The 16880-nt window shown below is 37.8% G+C and overlaps 1 protein-coding gene across 1 annotated transcript in view; it reads left to right on the forward strand.

The window, feature by feature from the left end:
- The first annotated feature begins 4682 nt into the window (after positions 1-4682).
- LOC124160754 (mucin-2-like) overlaps positions 4683-16880 on the forward strand; it is an 88964-nt gene continuing 76766 nt past the window's right edge. Inside the window, exon 1 of the mRNA XM_046536766.1 lies at positions 4683-5060. The gene's annotated coding sequence lies outside the window, so the exon portion shown is untranslated. The remainder of the gene's footprint in view (positions 5061-16880) is intronic.

A 16880-nucleotide genomic window follows, 5' to 3' on the forward strand; every position in this document is an offset into this window, starting at 1 on the left:
CAACGGCCCTCTGCATGCAATGCTTAGCGGTTATGACACATTACACAACTATAGGAAGTCTTCTTTCGATAAATAAATTTAATAAATTTATTAAACGGATGAATAATTGCTTATAACTCAAGTAATCAATAGCGTCTAAAATTTTTTAGTGAGCTGCTTCTTGTGCCAAACCCAAATGAGTCCGTTTTGCATGTCTATAGTACATAATTGCAGTGTATATTACTAAAAATTGTTAATTTTTTATTTTTAACTATTTTTTATTATTAAATTTATTTATTTTTCCTTTTATGTATTTTTAAATCTTTTTCAAATAACTATTCCAATATGTATCATACTTCTTAATATATATTCTCTGTTAATATGTATTTATAACTACATTGTTTTACATTGTGATAATTGAGCAATATAGATCAATTGTAATGTTTTAACCCTTATGAACCCAGAGCTGCTTCTGGAGGAAATAAAATTTCAGGATTTTTTCATTTTGAAAACTAGACAATTTTGCACTCAATCATAATTATCGTGGCAGCTAAATACATTTTCATTAAAATTTATACCAAAAAATAATACGTAGCTTAGATATTTCGTAAATAGTGCAGAAATGTTCAACATTTTTGATGTTGCTTATTAGCAACATTGGGTTATAATGGATTAAAAGGGTTCAAGCCCGCGAAATAAACAATATTTATATTCTCATTATTATATAATTTTACTAATATTTTAATTAGCATGAAATAAATAACTCCAACAAATATGGGTAAACATTATTGCGTTAATAAGTTTTGAACAAACGGTTGTCGTTGAAAATTTTGTTTTTAGCTGATGGCACTTAAGCCCGCAATCAGATTAACGGAATGCTATACACTTGGATCAAGGGGGACTGCTATACTTAGACTTCTTACGCCTCTTGGTGAATTAATGTGAGATAAAAAACTCAAATTTATAGGCATTGGCGGCACAACTCGGTGAAAGTTCTATGAAAGTAACTCCTATAAAAATGAATATTACCACCAAAATTATACAAATTTCAACAACCAACCATCGGATTGCTGACTGATGGATTCTCGAATAGGAATATAGACCTCTAAGGGAGAGTTTTCTGGTATCTTTTTTCTCTGGTGCATGGGTCATGGAGCTGAATTAGGATTTGAAGTTTCTTTAGGGAAAAATAACAAATACGAATTTTATTCAGCCGTCAGTCGTGTTTGTAATATCAAATGCAAATAACTAATACATTGCAATATTTGAAAGATTTTTCAATCACGCATATTAACAATTTCCACTTCACAATCCAGAATTTCATATCAATAGGTTTCTAGTCCATTTCCTGACCTCTATATTCAATATCGAATTTGAATCTTGGACTGTAAGTCTTCTAGGCTGACTGATGATGCTGATGAATATTGGTTAAACAACTGAACAATCATCAAGAAATTTTGAGAGTGCGTTGAATAGGACAAAGTCCACATTTACCTGTATCTTGAATTGGAAAGATTTTACTCGGTATTATCTCATATCTAAATGTTTTACCCTTGAGATGCTGGAAATGGTCCATTTTATAGACGCTGACAATTTCAAGACAGTAACATAAGATTAGCTTCACATCCATGGGCGTACCCAGCGGGGAGCGGGGAGGAGGGCAGCTGCCCCATCTAGAAGCAAAAGTAAATTTAGTTCATAACGAAATTTTTGAAAAAAATTTCTTTAAATTCAAGGAAAGTGACATTAGTATAAAATATGTAATTGTAAGCGCTGTTATAATTTTCTTGAAATTTTGGTTTCTTAACCTTTTCTGTATTATTATTTGTGCGACCACGGCTTGTTCTCTTCTAGTTTTGATCCTGAGTACGCCCTTGTTCATACCCTTGGCGTAGGTACAAGACCTGCACTCCAAGATTCAAATTTGATATCGTAACAAAAGGTACAAGTAGGGAATATGCTCAAAACTTCAATCCAGTTGGGCATGGAAGTGGGATAAATTTCCTATCACCATCGCTAATCGCCAGTGCTCACTAAGGTTATAGTGTTCGCTTCTCAATGGTTACCGAAATAGTCTTAGATTTTCGACCGAAATAGACTTATTTTGATGTGATGGAATGTGATGGAATACCATATCTCTAGCCGCCAGGATTGATATCATTATAAAGCGCTCACGGCAAGTTTTCTTCCATCTCTACCCAAGGGCATTAAAAAAGCAACACATGAAGAGGGCGCAACACTTCCTATCGACCAGTCGCATTTGTTATATTTTAATGCACTGTAACTCGTTTACAACTTCTAATATTATCTAGGAATTTTCAGGGTAAACAGAGTAAAGAATCAAAAAATTTCTTTAATCTCAAATTTAAAAATTTCACATCTAAGAAAATACTATATCATATCGATAATAAGGATCTATTCTATATTCTGTGAAAACTTCAAGATTATAGGCATAAAATTCGCTGCGTCGTATTATTAGGCTTAAGAGGGCGCATCACTTCCCCTTGAGCAGTCTCTATTCGTGACGTGGTCTGATAAAAATCATCGCTGATGGGCAGTTGTATAGAAAGATCGGTTGAGCCTCCTCTGATTCGGATAGATACATTGAGCAGGTGATGAAGAATGTAAAAAAAGTTATCTAGTTTTTAAAAGGCTACATGATAGGATATTTTAGTGGAGAGCAATTAAGAGAGATATTTTGCCGAACGGATAGGAAATCGTCTCTCCCCGAACAATACAGGACTTAAATAATGCCAGCCATAATTTCGTTAGAGCATTTGCTTTTAGTATGTAATCGGCTGGTGTCCTAACACCCCCCGCCATACGCTCTCTTAGTCAGCTTGGGGGTAGCATGTAGATGTATATGAATATAGTGGCGATAAACCATCAAAAGGATGCATTACTCCCCCTTTCTCGGTCCTATTATATACATTTTTCTGACATAATAGGTCCTCTTCAACTTAGGTTATGACCATGAAATTTTCAGCACACACAGGTGAAAATTTTCATATTTGAGACGAAGGAAAATGCTGTGTATTGTTCGTGCCTAAAATATTTCAATGCGATACTTTAAGGTTAAACAAGTAATGCGTAGCAAAAAAATACAAAACGTCCTCATCGGGCGAAACTTCGTTTCGGCATTTCCTTTTTATTAGCTGTCCTAACAACCCCCGCGGTACGCTTATTGAGGCGGCTTGAGGGTTAGTATGTAGATCTCTTGGACGCAGGGGCAGCCGGGGGTGATCGGTGACCATCAGCTAGGGCTAATAGGGCCCTTATGAGGCCCTCCTTACCGGGATATCCAGGGATCCTCCTCAGAAAAATTTTAGGAAATCGCATGCCCGGAAATGTATTATGACATGGAAATTTCGTGAGATCGGTGTTTACGAAGAAATATGGGGTGTTAACCGAAAGTTATGCATATATGATGATTTCATCTACTAATCCTCGCAATTACAAACATTATAATGCTAAATACCGAAAAAAGTGTATCGTCATGCACTAATCACTTAGCCGTGGACATTCATCTACATATCTACATCTACATAATACCTCGCAAGCCGCCTAAAAGGCGTGTGGCAGAGGGTGTTAGGACACAGCCGTTTACAGATTTAAAAAAATGAAGTGCTCTAACGAAGTTAGGACTAGCATTTATTAAAGTCCTTTATGGTTCGGGGGAAGACGAATTCGCATCTATCCTTTCGGCAAAACATCTCTCTTAATTTATCGCTTCTATTGGACCTGGAAAAATAGTGTGGCCCTAATATTATATTCTCTGTGTCGCTCTTAAAGATATCCATTCTCAATTGTTCAAGCAATCTAAACCGATTAAAGCCGATTAAAATGCGACCGAAGTGGCAACATAGATCAGCTTAAAATTGGATGGAATTGGGCTTCCTCTATTCAGTCCCCTTGGTCTATGACATTGGCTAGTACTATAGCTATTTCGTTGCTCATTGAAGTTTGTGGAACTCGGCAAAAAACGACATTCAGTAGCTCCGCGGATGAGCTCCTAGATGGAGCTCGAAACGTTGGCTAACATGGATTATTTAACCCAATGGGAATCCCGAGAAGAGTCGGTAAACAAACTACATTCAGTAGCTCCGAAGATGAGCTCCGAGTTGGAGCTCGAAACGTTGGCTAAAATGGATTATTTAACCCGGTGGGAATCCCGAGAAGAGTCGGCAAACAAACTACATTCAGTAGCTCCGCGGATGAGCTCCTAGATGGAGCTCGACACGTTGGCTAACATGGATTATTTAACCCGATGGGAAATCCGCGAAGAGTGTACCAAGATTATTCGCTGGGAAACCATCAAATTATATGGGTCTCGTTAAATCACCCATTTTTAGCATCGCGGCCCCCTAACTTCGGGGCTCTCATCGATCGTCGATTAGTCGACCTGGTCAGACCACCCCTGCTTGGACGCTTCACTAAATGAATTCAAAACAAATAAGCGACCAGCCTCCCCGCAACCTCCGACCCAATGCCGACTGCAAGCGATCATCCCTTCCTCCGGTGCAGGAATGCTCCCCACCTCGCATCACTCCTCCGCCGCCGAATCGACACGGTTCGCCCCGCGCTGCCTTTTCGCGAGGCTTGGGTCACGTGCGAAGATGAGAGAGCGAGGCGGGTGGGTGGGGGGGGGATGGACCCTATAAGAGTGGGCCACGCGACCGACAACATGGAGAGTCTTAGAAAGTCTTCCGCAGAGACGGGAGGCGACTACGGATTCCCCTTTTATACCACCACCAACACGCGCGTCCAAGAGGAAGAAATAGTCCGCCCACGATTTTTTTTTCCACCAGCCATCCCCAAAACAAAGTGCGCGAGAGAGTGTTCGAGGTGAATCAGTGCACCTTTCTCTCCCTGTTGATATAGAGAAAGAGAGAGACAGTGGAGTTCGCCTCCTCTTCCTCCGCCAATTTTGGACTTCTCCCCCCGCCTCTACCCGTGAGAGACCCTTGTGTTTATAAAGGGGACGAGGAAGAAGACGCCAGGCGCCAGTGGTGGTGGAGTGGTGAGGGAAGCGGGCAGACGAGGCGCCCTCCGCGGCTGAGTTGGGAAGCATCGCGGACGAGGTGAGTGTGGACTTCAGGGGCGCAGCTAGGAATTAAGGCTTGGGGAGGTTTTAGGCTTTAGGTTTAAGGTTCAACTAATACTTACGGGTGTGTGGGTATTGAATACCTACAAGGGTAAGTAGGAGTTGCGGGGGCCCTCTTCCAGAAAAAATTGAAGAATAATGGTTCAAAATGGCGAGTTTTACAGCTTTCTGAGGGATATTTGATAAATCCTAACACTATTCTATAAGTAATACTGATCCAAATAAGTAAAATGGATTAAACTTAAAAATTTCTCTGAGCTCTGGGGGGGGTTTTATCACCCAAAACCCCCCCTCGCTGCGCCACTGGTGGACTTAAACATTATTTATTATCCCCTGCGATCACATAATTATTATTATTAAAACATTCTAACTATCAATTACACTGCGGAATTTTTCATGAAATGTAACAATTAAGCTTACACGAACAACCGTGCCCTGGACCGGGGAAACCTACCCAGGCGGGACTCGAACTCGCGACCTCTTATTCGGCAGGCGAGGACGTTACCCCGCCGCCACCGAGGCCGGCAAACTATGTGTCACAGTGCGTGTCCAATACACCGCGCTTTTATCAGGCGTACTATGGTCCATCATTTCTTATGTTACCCTATTCTTCTACATACCTCTTCGTTCTTTACCTTGTACGTCCATCTTATCTTCATTGTCCTCCTCTATCGCCATGTCTAGTGGGCCTTCAGCCTTTTCTGACCGCCTTCCATTCCTGATAGGATTCATTTATTGATTTTTTTAGGAAAAATAATTTAACATTTAAGAATTTAACGCTATTTACGTTTATAAATAGTAGGGTTCTTAAAAATATGCTTCATTACAAGTGCAAATACCATTGTAATTTTTTTTAAATACGCTACTGAATAAAAAAGAGTGGATACGAGGAGAACCGGAAATAGACGAGGTAGTGATACAATAATAAAAAATAATAATAATGTCGAAGTCATTATTTCAAGTGAATTTAGGACTATTTAGTCCTTTCTTACAATTTATTTGTTTAACAATCCATGCCCTGGATGGTGATAAATCCACCCATGTGGGATTCGAACCCACGACCTCTATGTTGGCAGTCGGGGATGGCGCCACTGAGGCCGGCCAAACAGTTCTACCCCAAACGGGTAACGAACCCTGGCACTCTGGTACCGTAGACGACCACCTTAACCACTGGACCACTGATGATTCTGATGGTGTCACCGATGAGGCAAGAGAAATTGAAGTCCTCCAGACATTTTATCGGGATGTCATCGCGTGTGTTGTACTCATGGCAATGGGTTCACTGGGGTTGCAAATTACGACTTCAAGATAGACCTGTGCTTTTAGTTTTATATTCAAGTTTTCTGCCGTCTAGGGTAGATCTTCATGGAGAAGTAGGTCTTCAAATAAGAAGTAGGCAGCCTCTCCTTCGTTCATGGACTTTCCTCCTTAATAAGGCCTACTCGCTTTTATTGCATCTAAAAATCTTATTATTTTCCTCCCGCTCCCTCGTTTACCCAGCATTACACCCTTTAACCCTGTTTTCAACTCCTACCTGCTAAGTATCCGCTCCACCCATGCCTTCTGTTTGCTCCGTATCTCATCTAGAAGCTGCCTCTCTTCATCCACCATGTCTAGCACTTCGTCGTTTTGCGATCATATTTATTATTAAAGTATACTAGCGATTAAGGTAGGTTTCCATGGAGTACTTGAGAAGAATTCAGAGGTCCTTCCTCCCCATCAACCATTTCCCTCTTCAATTCACAATAAAGCCTACTCCCTTTCATTCTATCTAAAAATCCTATTCTTTTCCTTCCTTTCCCTCATTTACCTAACATTCTACCCTCTAACACTGTTTTCAACATCCCCTACCCGCTAAGTACTCCCTCCATCCATACCTTCTGTCCCCTCCGTATCTCATCTAGAAGCTGCCTCTCCTCACCCACCATGTCCAACACTTTGCCGGTCCTCATCCTTGACATCCCCTTGACATTCTCTATTCTTTCCCACACCCATATTTTGAAAGTCTCTAGTCTTCACTCCTCCTCCTTCCTAAGTGTCAATGTTTCTGCACCCTTATAAACAGTTCAGCGTTATCATAGGCAATGCATATACTCAACAGCGAAAGTTCAACTTTGAAATTCATAGATTAGTTTTCAAAATCATGGATTGAGAGTATTTCGAAGTTATCTTAGGTTAAAACTTGGCTAAAATTAAAAATTAAAATCCGATTCTAGGAAAACATGAGATAATCTGGAGATGAGTGAAATTTTATCGGGGCTTCCAACGGGTTTGTGATTTCAAGTTTTGTGAGGTTTAGATCAGCCACTCAGTGATGATCAACAGGAACTGTGACGATGATCGAGCCGATGATGCAAACTTCGAGAGAAATAGATCCACTTACTCGGTCGAAGACCCGAGAATTTTCACTACACTTATACTCAGGGAAAGTAAAGTATCATTTACCTGAAATTAATAGGTGAGCGAGGTAGCCTGGTGAATGGATTATACATATTGGCTTCTGACCTAATAGTCCCAGGTTACATATCGAGTGAAGTCTTCAGACACTCAATGTAAGAAATCTTCATAGTGCAATGCCACCTGCCTAACGTAGTTTCCTAACTGATTTCCTGACTCCTGTGTCCGTTCTATTATTCCCACTTAGAAATCACATTTTCTTTGAAGTAGAATCGAACCAGGCTACCCAAGTCGGCGTCAAATCACAAGAAGCCTGTGCTGACCAATGTACTTCCGAACAAGGTTTCTATTTTTTATGAGAATCATTTCAAGTTAGTGCAAATACCAACAATAACCGTTTTAACTATAATTTTTTCAGGTAAAATTGTTTATAGGCATCAACAAAGTTGTAGAGATGGTTTGCTACGATAGTATTTTAATCTACCAGGATTTATTTTGTCGGAGGTTTAAGTGCATAACGCATAAATAGTCAACCATATAAGAGATAAATAACCAGTCAGACTAGAAGCTAGTTCAGCCTGTAATCATTTTCTTTGAAGTTTTAACAAATTTCTAATTCTTTCAATTGAAAAACTGTGACTCAGTTTAAAAAAAGGATTAAGAATCACATATCTGTAACACATTTCAAGAACTTAAGTTCTCTTTTTCATGGGGAGCAGTCTAATTAATGTGAATCACAGTCCCCTATAATACCATTCAGATGTACGGGAATATAAATGAAAAACATTAATAAAACGGGGAGACAAATTCCTTAGTTCCGTTTAATTTTGTGTAAATATAATTTTTTTCTGTGAGCGACCTTTCTGCTGGACCTGAAATAATATTGCAAGCTATAAGCGTATAAGGCTGTGGCCTCGGATAATATAGGTATCACTGCCGAGTCTTCACGCGGAGGAACAGGGTACTTCTTGGCTTAACGAGTGGCACTTATAGTAGAGAGCTTGTGTACTCTGCGGTTTCGAGTTTCAAGATTAAGAGAGGGTAAATGAATTGAAAAGCCATTGAAATGTAGAGGTATTTAAGTACTGGGGGGACGAAATGTATTGATGAAAAGATAGGATGAGGGGCAACTCAATGGCATGTCTTGGGATGATGATAATTGATTAGGAAATAATGGTAATTGTAGGGTGGGTTACGTCAGATGTCTTTACGAGAATGAAAAATAATTAGAAAAGAGGGATAAGACATCTCTGTATTTTCTCGGGTTTTATTCCGCGTCGATTGGCTGATGGGCAACAGTTTCGGGTAAGATTCCTCAGGTCATGAAGGTGTCTACCGTACGTCTCTTAAGGCGATTCCCTCTCAACTCCTGAAATTAACATTTGACTTTGCAATCACACAAGATTACAACGAGCTACTGTTTTAGAATTACTAGCAGAAAATCCAGCGAAACTCATTAAAACAGCATATATTTAAGTTTTAACGTCATTACTTGTCGCAACTTTAGTTACATTACGAAATCCATATGAGATATTAATCGACGATTCAGTATCATTATCACGGGGGCTACTTGCGTAAGTCTTCTCAGAAAATTTAATTCAAGTGACTCAGATTTGAGGAAATTATTGCCATTAACTTGCGGAGTCTTGGATGGATTTCTATTAAAATTTACAAGTAGTTTTTTATAGTAGAAAAAAACAAAACTGCGGGAATGTAGTGTTTCATAATGTATGAGTTTATGGAAAATATTAGCAATGGTAATCCTAATCAATGTCATTTCAAAGGCTGAATCGCTCAGCATGCGATCAGGAGCCAGAGTTATGTGACTGTAACGTATTTTTTTCAAGGACTTTAGAGAAAGTGCCACGCACTTTAATTGGAATAACACCAACAGGTATATGAAAACAGTTTTCTTCTCGGAGCGAACCTGACCATAATATGGAAAAGTTTTTTATAATTGAAATTACAGGCATGGGAAATTACAAAAAACTTAGAAATTAATTAGAAAAAAATTAATTTCTCATAGTAAATTAGTTAAATTACGAAATCCATGTAAGATAATAATAAAATATAATTCTTCCTACTTAATAGGCTAACATACCATATAAAGAAGTTAAGCATCAAATGACGATATTGAGAAAAATTATTCACATACTATTATACCTCTACGTTCTGAGGTTAATCCAAAAATATTAAGAAAAATATTTGGTAATCAACTTGTTTTAAACGTGTTATCGCACTTTGTAGGACCTTGTGGGTTAAATAAAAATAAACTAGGGACAATGGCTACGGCAAAATATATTCATCTTATTTATGAGAAAAATGCAGCTCCTTATCGTAAAACCAACAATGTACTAGGATGCAGCCAGAAAAGTTTGTAATATATAAAAATAAGATTTCCTTTATCCTGGTGCAAACATCATCAATTACCGTTCAGCATTTCTCATTACCAACACAGCATCAGCTCTATCACAGCGGGATACCAAGACTTCTCTGAAAAAAAATCCGTCTCGTTTTCCAATATGAGCTTCATTATTTTATCTGATCACAGGTCTGCTAAAGATGTGATTATGTACCATCTTTGAAAAGAATAATGCACAAGGATGTAAACAGGGAAGTTTATAAAGTATAGGGTGTTTTAGGAGAAATCTGCAATACTTCAGGAGGTGGTAGGGGAGACAATTTTAAGCATTTTTTGTCCATAAAAATGGGCTCGCAACTCTTCCTTTCTCTAATCTCAAAATGGGTGAGTTTGCGTAATCGCATTGTTGATATTTGCTCAAAGCTCTCGTTATAATTAAGGTCAAATATTAATTATTTCCTACTACTATTATCGCAAATTTTCGAAAGATCTTAATTTTTTTACATCCTTAAAAATCTAAAGCATTCAGTAAAATGTCAAATGGGCTAGATACCCAAGAGAGCCCGTTTCCATGGTCACAGTAAAGTGTATCCATAAACTGTTTACGTCGCCATAGCTCAGAAACTAAGTTGCTAGAGCTGCTTTGTCCGGGTTTGCGTCCTTCGTGGGACCTAGTGCATCAGAGAAAAAAAAATTTACTAGAAATATTTTTCGAAGAATGAATTTTCTGTATTTGATACTGTGTAACAGCCGAAATCAGTCACAGAAATTTTTATAAATGCTTTGTGTAAGTAACAAAGTGTTTGTTATAATATGGAGGCCTTCCACCACGTAAACGCTTCAAGTTACGATTTAGTTTCGAGAGCGAGTTTGCCACATAAAACGAAGCTTTATCTCAGAGTGTTTTTTTGTGTATGGACAATATTGCCATGTTTGATTGATATGGATTCAATTGTCATGCAAACAACGACGTACCCTGAATCAAAACTAGGGGGGGGGGCAAGCTAATGTTGTTCATCATTTAAAATTTAAGCATGAAACCAACATTTTAGGAAAACTATAACAGCGTTTTTATAAATTATTTGCTAAGAAAAATTATTTTAGTTACATGTTTTATACTTACATCATTGCTCATTGGTTTAAAGAATTTTTTTTGAAAACTTTTGTTTCAATCCAGTCCTGATTTTTCTTTTTTTGCGATTTATGCATCTTAGATGGACAATGGACAAAAATAATTTTCATGGACAAAAAAATTGTCTCACCTAACCCCTCCTGAAGTATTGCAATTTCCTCGTAAAACAACCAGCATATAAATATAATAATTTCGTACATCCTGGATCTAACGTCATTGATCACGTGTACCTTTCATTACCAACGCTACATTGCTAAATTCCAGAACGGTCGCGGCGAGATACCAAGACTTGTTGAAAAAAATATCCGTCACGTTTTCCTATATGAGCTTCAGTATTTTATGAGAAAGATGCTTTTTATACGACGATATATGCCATAACAGAGTTTTCTCATTGGGTTTCAGGTTTCGCCGGTTTAACGGTAGATATTTTCCGTCTGGAGATTTCAACGGTAGCAACAGTTTTTGAATCTTGGTGTTTGGATCGGAATAAGATTTATTTCCATCGCTCTTTTTCATCCTATTTCAAAACCCGAAGGAAATCGGTAAACACGCGTTCTACAGCAATAAATAAGGACCCAGCTCTCTCTCCCCTTGAGGTGGCATTATACTGAGCAGAGTTATCTCCGACGTAGAAGTGGCTGCTGAACGTTATCCGATGCCTAATCCAAATCTTTATGGATGTCTTATAGAAATAAAGCCCTGAATTAACGCCTTTTTCTAGAAAATTATCCTTTCATCGGCCTTCCAGTTACAAGTTCTCTTCATTTTCCCAAAAAATTTCATCTATTCCCCTCCAACATCATCTAACACCTTTCCAAGAATATCACAGCTTTCAACATCCAAAAATTTCTCAAAAATATCTTCACTGACTCTTTGGCCTTCTTTAAATATCTATAGCGTTTTGTGGCACTTTTTACAATTTTAAATATATTTTCGAACCAATTCAAACTCGTCCAAATTAATAATCTCCATTAGCGCTTAATTACTACGTATTAATCTCACTATACTGATTGAACTGTTTAATTAATTTTACCAAAACGAATTATCGATTTGTTGGGTAATCATCATCAACATAATCAACAATCGTGATATTGGTTTGATGCAACTCTTCATTCCTCACTCCTATCTCCTAGCCTTTACATAGTGTCGTATTAATTTTTTTGCATCCTTAATAATCTACCTTATGTAACTCAGAGCAGTCCTATGCCATTCTTCCCTTCCATCTGTCCTTCCACGATTGTTTTCATCAGGTTATCATTCCTCATGATGCGGGCTGCTAAGGTTATCCCGTCTTCTGCTTAAGGTTTTTAGAAGACTTTTCTTTTCTCCCACTCTTCATAGAACTTCCTCATTTTTTACCCGGTAGATCTATTTTACCTTCATAATTTTTCGGTAGCACCACATCTCTAATGCTTACACTCTTGACTTCTCTGCTGCTGCCAACATCCAAGCGTCGCTTTCATACAGAAAACATACGTAGCATCTGGTGGATAATTTCTTTCCTCTAATGCCTGTATTTTAACTTGGTAGGAAGCCTGAATAAACTTTATCAATTGCTAGCATGATTTAGTTTTTTAATTTGTTGTGAGTTAATTGACAAGCAGTTTCGCTTATATAATTCAATTGGCAAGTTTATTTCCTTTAAATCTAAAAATCTCAAAGTGAAAGAAGTATGGGGAGTAACATAAATCTGTTCGTAAGCATTTTATGTATTAAATTTTTCACTTTTTGCCCACGACTACTTATTCGATGAGTAAACTCGATAGTATCAGAGCTAGCTTCTGTATATCTAGAGGTTGACTCACCATCCGCAACCCGGTGGAAGCACTTGGTGGCTATAAGCGCCAGCTGTTAAGCAATACAGCGTAATAAATTTAAGTAAAATGAGTAAGACTAGGTTTTAGTGACCATGGTGAATCTGTTGAGACCTTTTGTGAAGAATAACGAATTTTATATTCTCTACTTCCTCAAATCAAATTCCCTCATTTCACGCTCAATTTCGAATCTACGGTGTTACGTTGAATTTTCCCCAAATTTCCTTGAAAATTTCTGCGAATATTTCGCCCCACAGCTCAATTTACCCTTTTAAATACGGAACTTACTAACTGACTTGTTATATTTTTTTTGGAAAAACCTATTTATTTAACAACTAATTAAGATATATTATGAAATAAAACCCGAACAAAAATTTACGAAGCGTTTTCAAGCATATTCTCAAATGGGAACACGCCAAAAAAGGTTTTTATTGCTTGAAAAACAAATATAACTTGACCAAAAAACTATTTTTCACAATGTATTATTCATTGAACTTTTGAATAAATGAGCATTTGTTACTGGAAAGCGAATTGAGAGAAAAATATGAAATAAACAGGACACTCACTACAGAGGTGATGAAAATAACCAACTATGAAAATGCATTATTATCGAACAATGTGTACATAAGTCGTGCAATTCACTTGTAGGTTCGAATATTTTCGCGGCTTTGATTATATGATCTCTGCATTCTCTTCGGGTTTTCACCGCGTCCGTTGTGTTTTGGCGACAACAGTTCCGACACCTTCGACCTTCAACCTTGAACATATTCAACCTGAAGACGCTGACTGCAATGTCAGTGAAACTGTTGTCGCCAAAACACAACGGACGCGGTGAAAACCCGAAGAGAATGCAGAGATCATATAATCAAAGCCGCGAAAATATTCGAACCTACAAGTGAATTGCACGACTTATGTACACATTGTTCGATAATAATGCATTTTCATAGTTGGTTATTTTCATCACCTCTGTAGTGAGTGTCCTGTTTATTTCATATTTTTCTCTCAATTCGCTTTCCAGTAACAAATGCTCATTTAACCCATAGAGAATGCAGAGATCATGCAATTCACTTTTTAAATAATACTTCCATACTTTATTTACATAAAAAAAGCTATAAAAGCAATCACAGATACGAAATATAGTTTTCATGAATTTTTACATATCAGTTCCATAATGGGAACATTGGACTGTGAACGGTTATAAGATAGATCTTATCTTACCTAGACTGTAGCCTGGACAAACGCCACGCGATGATACCTTCACTCGCCTTTCCAACGAACAAAAGGAAGAGCTCAGCGAGTCATCATCACCTTTTCAAAGCGATCCGAGAGCGTAATAAGCGACCATTTGCTCGGACAGACCCGGTGGTGTGGGGCGTCAGGTGGGAGGTAGCCGGAGTGGGAAGTCCTCGAACGCGCAAAGATGAAAGTGCGACCAGGCGAGACCACCGCTCATCGACAAGAAAAGAAAAACGATTCCTTTCTCTCTCTTCCTCCAGACGCGTGGGTAGGACCTTAGAGTAAATAATATTCGAGAGGAAATGAAAATTCAATTTTTATGAACGATACCATACAAATTATCAAGATATAATGTAATATTGTTGAAATCATGGTCGAGAATAAATTTGTCAGATGCGCAAAGTGACTTTTAATTTCCTAATTAGTGGTTCCACTGAGGGAAGCCGCGATTATTAGGCAATTTTCACGGGCGTTACAAGTGGACGCGAAGAAAACAAAATCCCGGACCGAAATTGTAATCCTAGAGCTCAAATTACCTCAAATCCCCAACTTTACAAGGCTAGTACGAAAAACAGCATAAATGTTTTTAAATATTTAAATACTGATACGTCTCCGTATTCAACAGAACTGAATTTAATAGATGTAAATTTTCCAATCGAAGAATTTAATAGATCGAAATTTACCACGCACCATAACCTATCTATATATAACCTATATATAACCTAAAGACCTCGCGATTAGGGATTTTATCTCCTGATTCTTGGCTGCAGGGGCAGACACTGAATATCACTCTTTTTTCTATTGAAGCTGAAGAAATCCATGGGCAAAAAATTTAGCAGAACGTAGCTCTCTATTCCTCCCTCCTATCCACTTACCTTTTTACAGTGAGGAATTAATTCTCTTTTACATCCTTTATAAACTGTCCTATGTAACTCATTCGAGGCCACCCCTTACCCTTCTTACCTTCTTCATATCCTTCTACAATTGTCTCCACTTCAATTACAATTGTCTCGTCTTCTCATTAATGTTTTTAGAGGACTTCTCCTTTCTCTCACTCCACCCAGCACTTCCTCATTACTTACTCGGCCGATTCATTTTATCTTCATCATTATTCGGTAGCACCACATTTCGAACGCTTTTACTCTTGACTTATCTGCTGCTGTCAACATTCAAGCCTCGCTTCCACAGAGAAACGTGCTGCACAAGTAACATCTGATGAACTGTTTCCTTACTTCTATGCTAGTAATCTCAGCTGTAAGAAGATTCTTATTTTTGTAGAAAGCCCTCTTCGCCAGCGCTATTCTACTGACTATTGCTTTCTTGCTTCGTCCATCGTTGGTAATTCGGCTTCCAACGTAAGAAAACTCTTTCGTCTTTCAGAATGTTTGGAAAATTTATTTTTTCTCTCACTATTCATAGCACTTCCCTCCTTATTCCGTCCATCCATTTTATCTTACTCGTTCTTCGGTAGCACCGCATTTCCAATGCGTCCACTCTTTACTTCTCTGCTACTGTCAACATCCAGGACTATCTCCCAAGAGAAACCTGCTCATGACTCGTTACTCTAGTTGCTCGGTGACTAAACGTGTGTTTCAAACACTCCAACGAAAGAAAATTTCTCACAGAAATCCTTTCTAAAAATGCGTCCTTCAACAGAGTCATCTCTTGCAACAAAATTGTATAGACAAATCCAATTCATTACAAAGATTTGGATAGGATTTTTGTCCTCCATCTCGTCGGTGGGTGCTCACCAATCAATTTGTCCGATTTATACTAATATTTTCGTATTCCAAGGGCCGATTCATCTACAATTAAAGCCTCATTTTTTATTCATGAAGTCATTTCAAGCTCAATACAGAAATTATCACATAATTCTTCATTTCACTTGATCCACAAAAAACCTCCTTCATAAAATAACGCAATAGGCACAACGTATTTAACGGAAATTAAAGATACATTAAATGCAGCCACGGCGTTATTTGGTGTACTGACCCACCAGAGTATCAAACGGATATTCTAATCTCCTTCTTCTCTAATTCTTTTGTAGATAATTTTAATCTATAGAATAATTTTAGAGCTTATGCAATCATAAAATTTCGCATCGACTGATTTTTCTAATTGGTAGAGATTTCAAATTATTTAAGAGATTTTAAAACCGCCCTCGAAAAATTTACGAACCTAATTCATATATCAATTGTATCACATGCTAGTGTAGAACTGATAACGATACTCTAGCGTTGAAACACGTGTTTGTTTGTACTTTTTGTAGAGAACCATTGGTAAAATTTTCATTTGTATGTTTGACCATCAGCTTACGCAGTTCTTGAATTGTTAACTCACGAAAAAGTTATTTTATTACATTAATACTCGTGAGCCCACTCTGTATTAAATGATTAGTTCTTCCCTTGAATAAAGGCTTTTCGTCTTTTTAGTTGAAAGACTTTTGTGTCCGAGATTACATCGTTATTTCATAAGTTTATCATTTAATACAATCATCAGCTCTATTAACTATTCATCAGCTTTGTAATTCGCAGTTCAGAACCGAATATAAGCAATGTTATAAACTATAATAACAATAACATGAAAGCTATCGGTAATTTGCTCTACACTGACTACATGTACGCTTTTCATCTTTCTGGTATTCTGCTGCTTGTTGCAATTGTTGGTGCAATTGCTCTTACTTTGCAGGAAAAGAAAAAAGGAGTTAGAAAACAGTACGTGTTAAAGCAATTGACACAATCTTCATCTGTAAAATTGATTAAGGCTAAATTTGGAAAAGGAGTAGAATGGAAATAGGATTAAATCACTTTTTGATAATTGCTGCTGTTTTGTTCACTATTGGAGTGTGTGGTATTT

Source organism: Ischnura elegans, chromosome 6, assembly GCF_921293095.1.
Source record: "Ischnura elegans chromosome 6, ioIscEleg1.1, whole genome shotgun sequence".
NCBI lineage: Eukaryota > Metazoa > Arthropoda > Insecta > Odonata > Coenagrionidae > Ischnura > Ischnura elegans.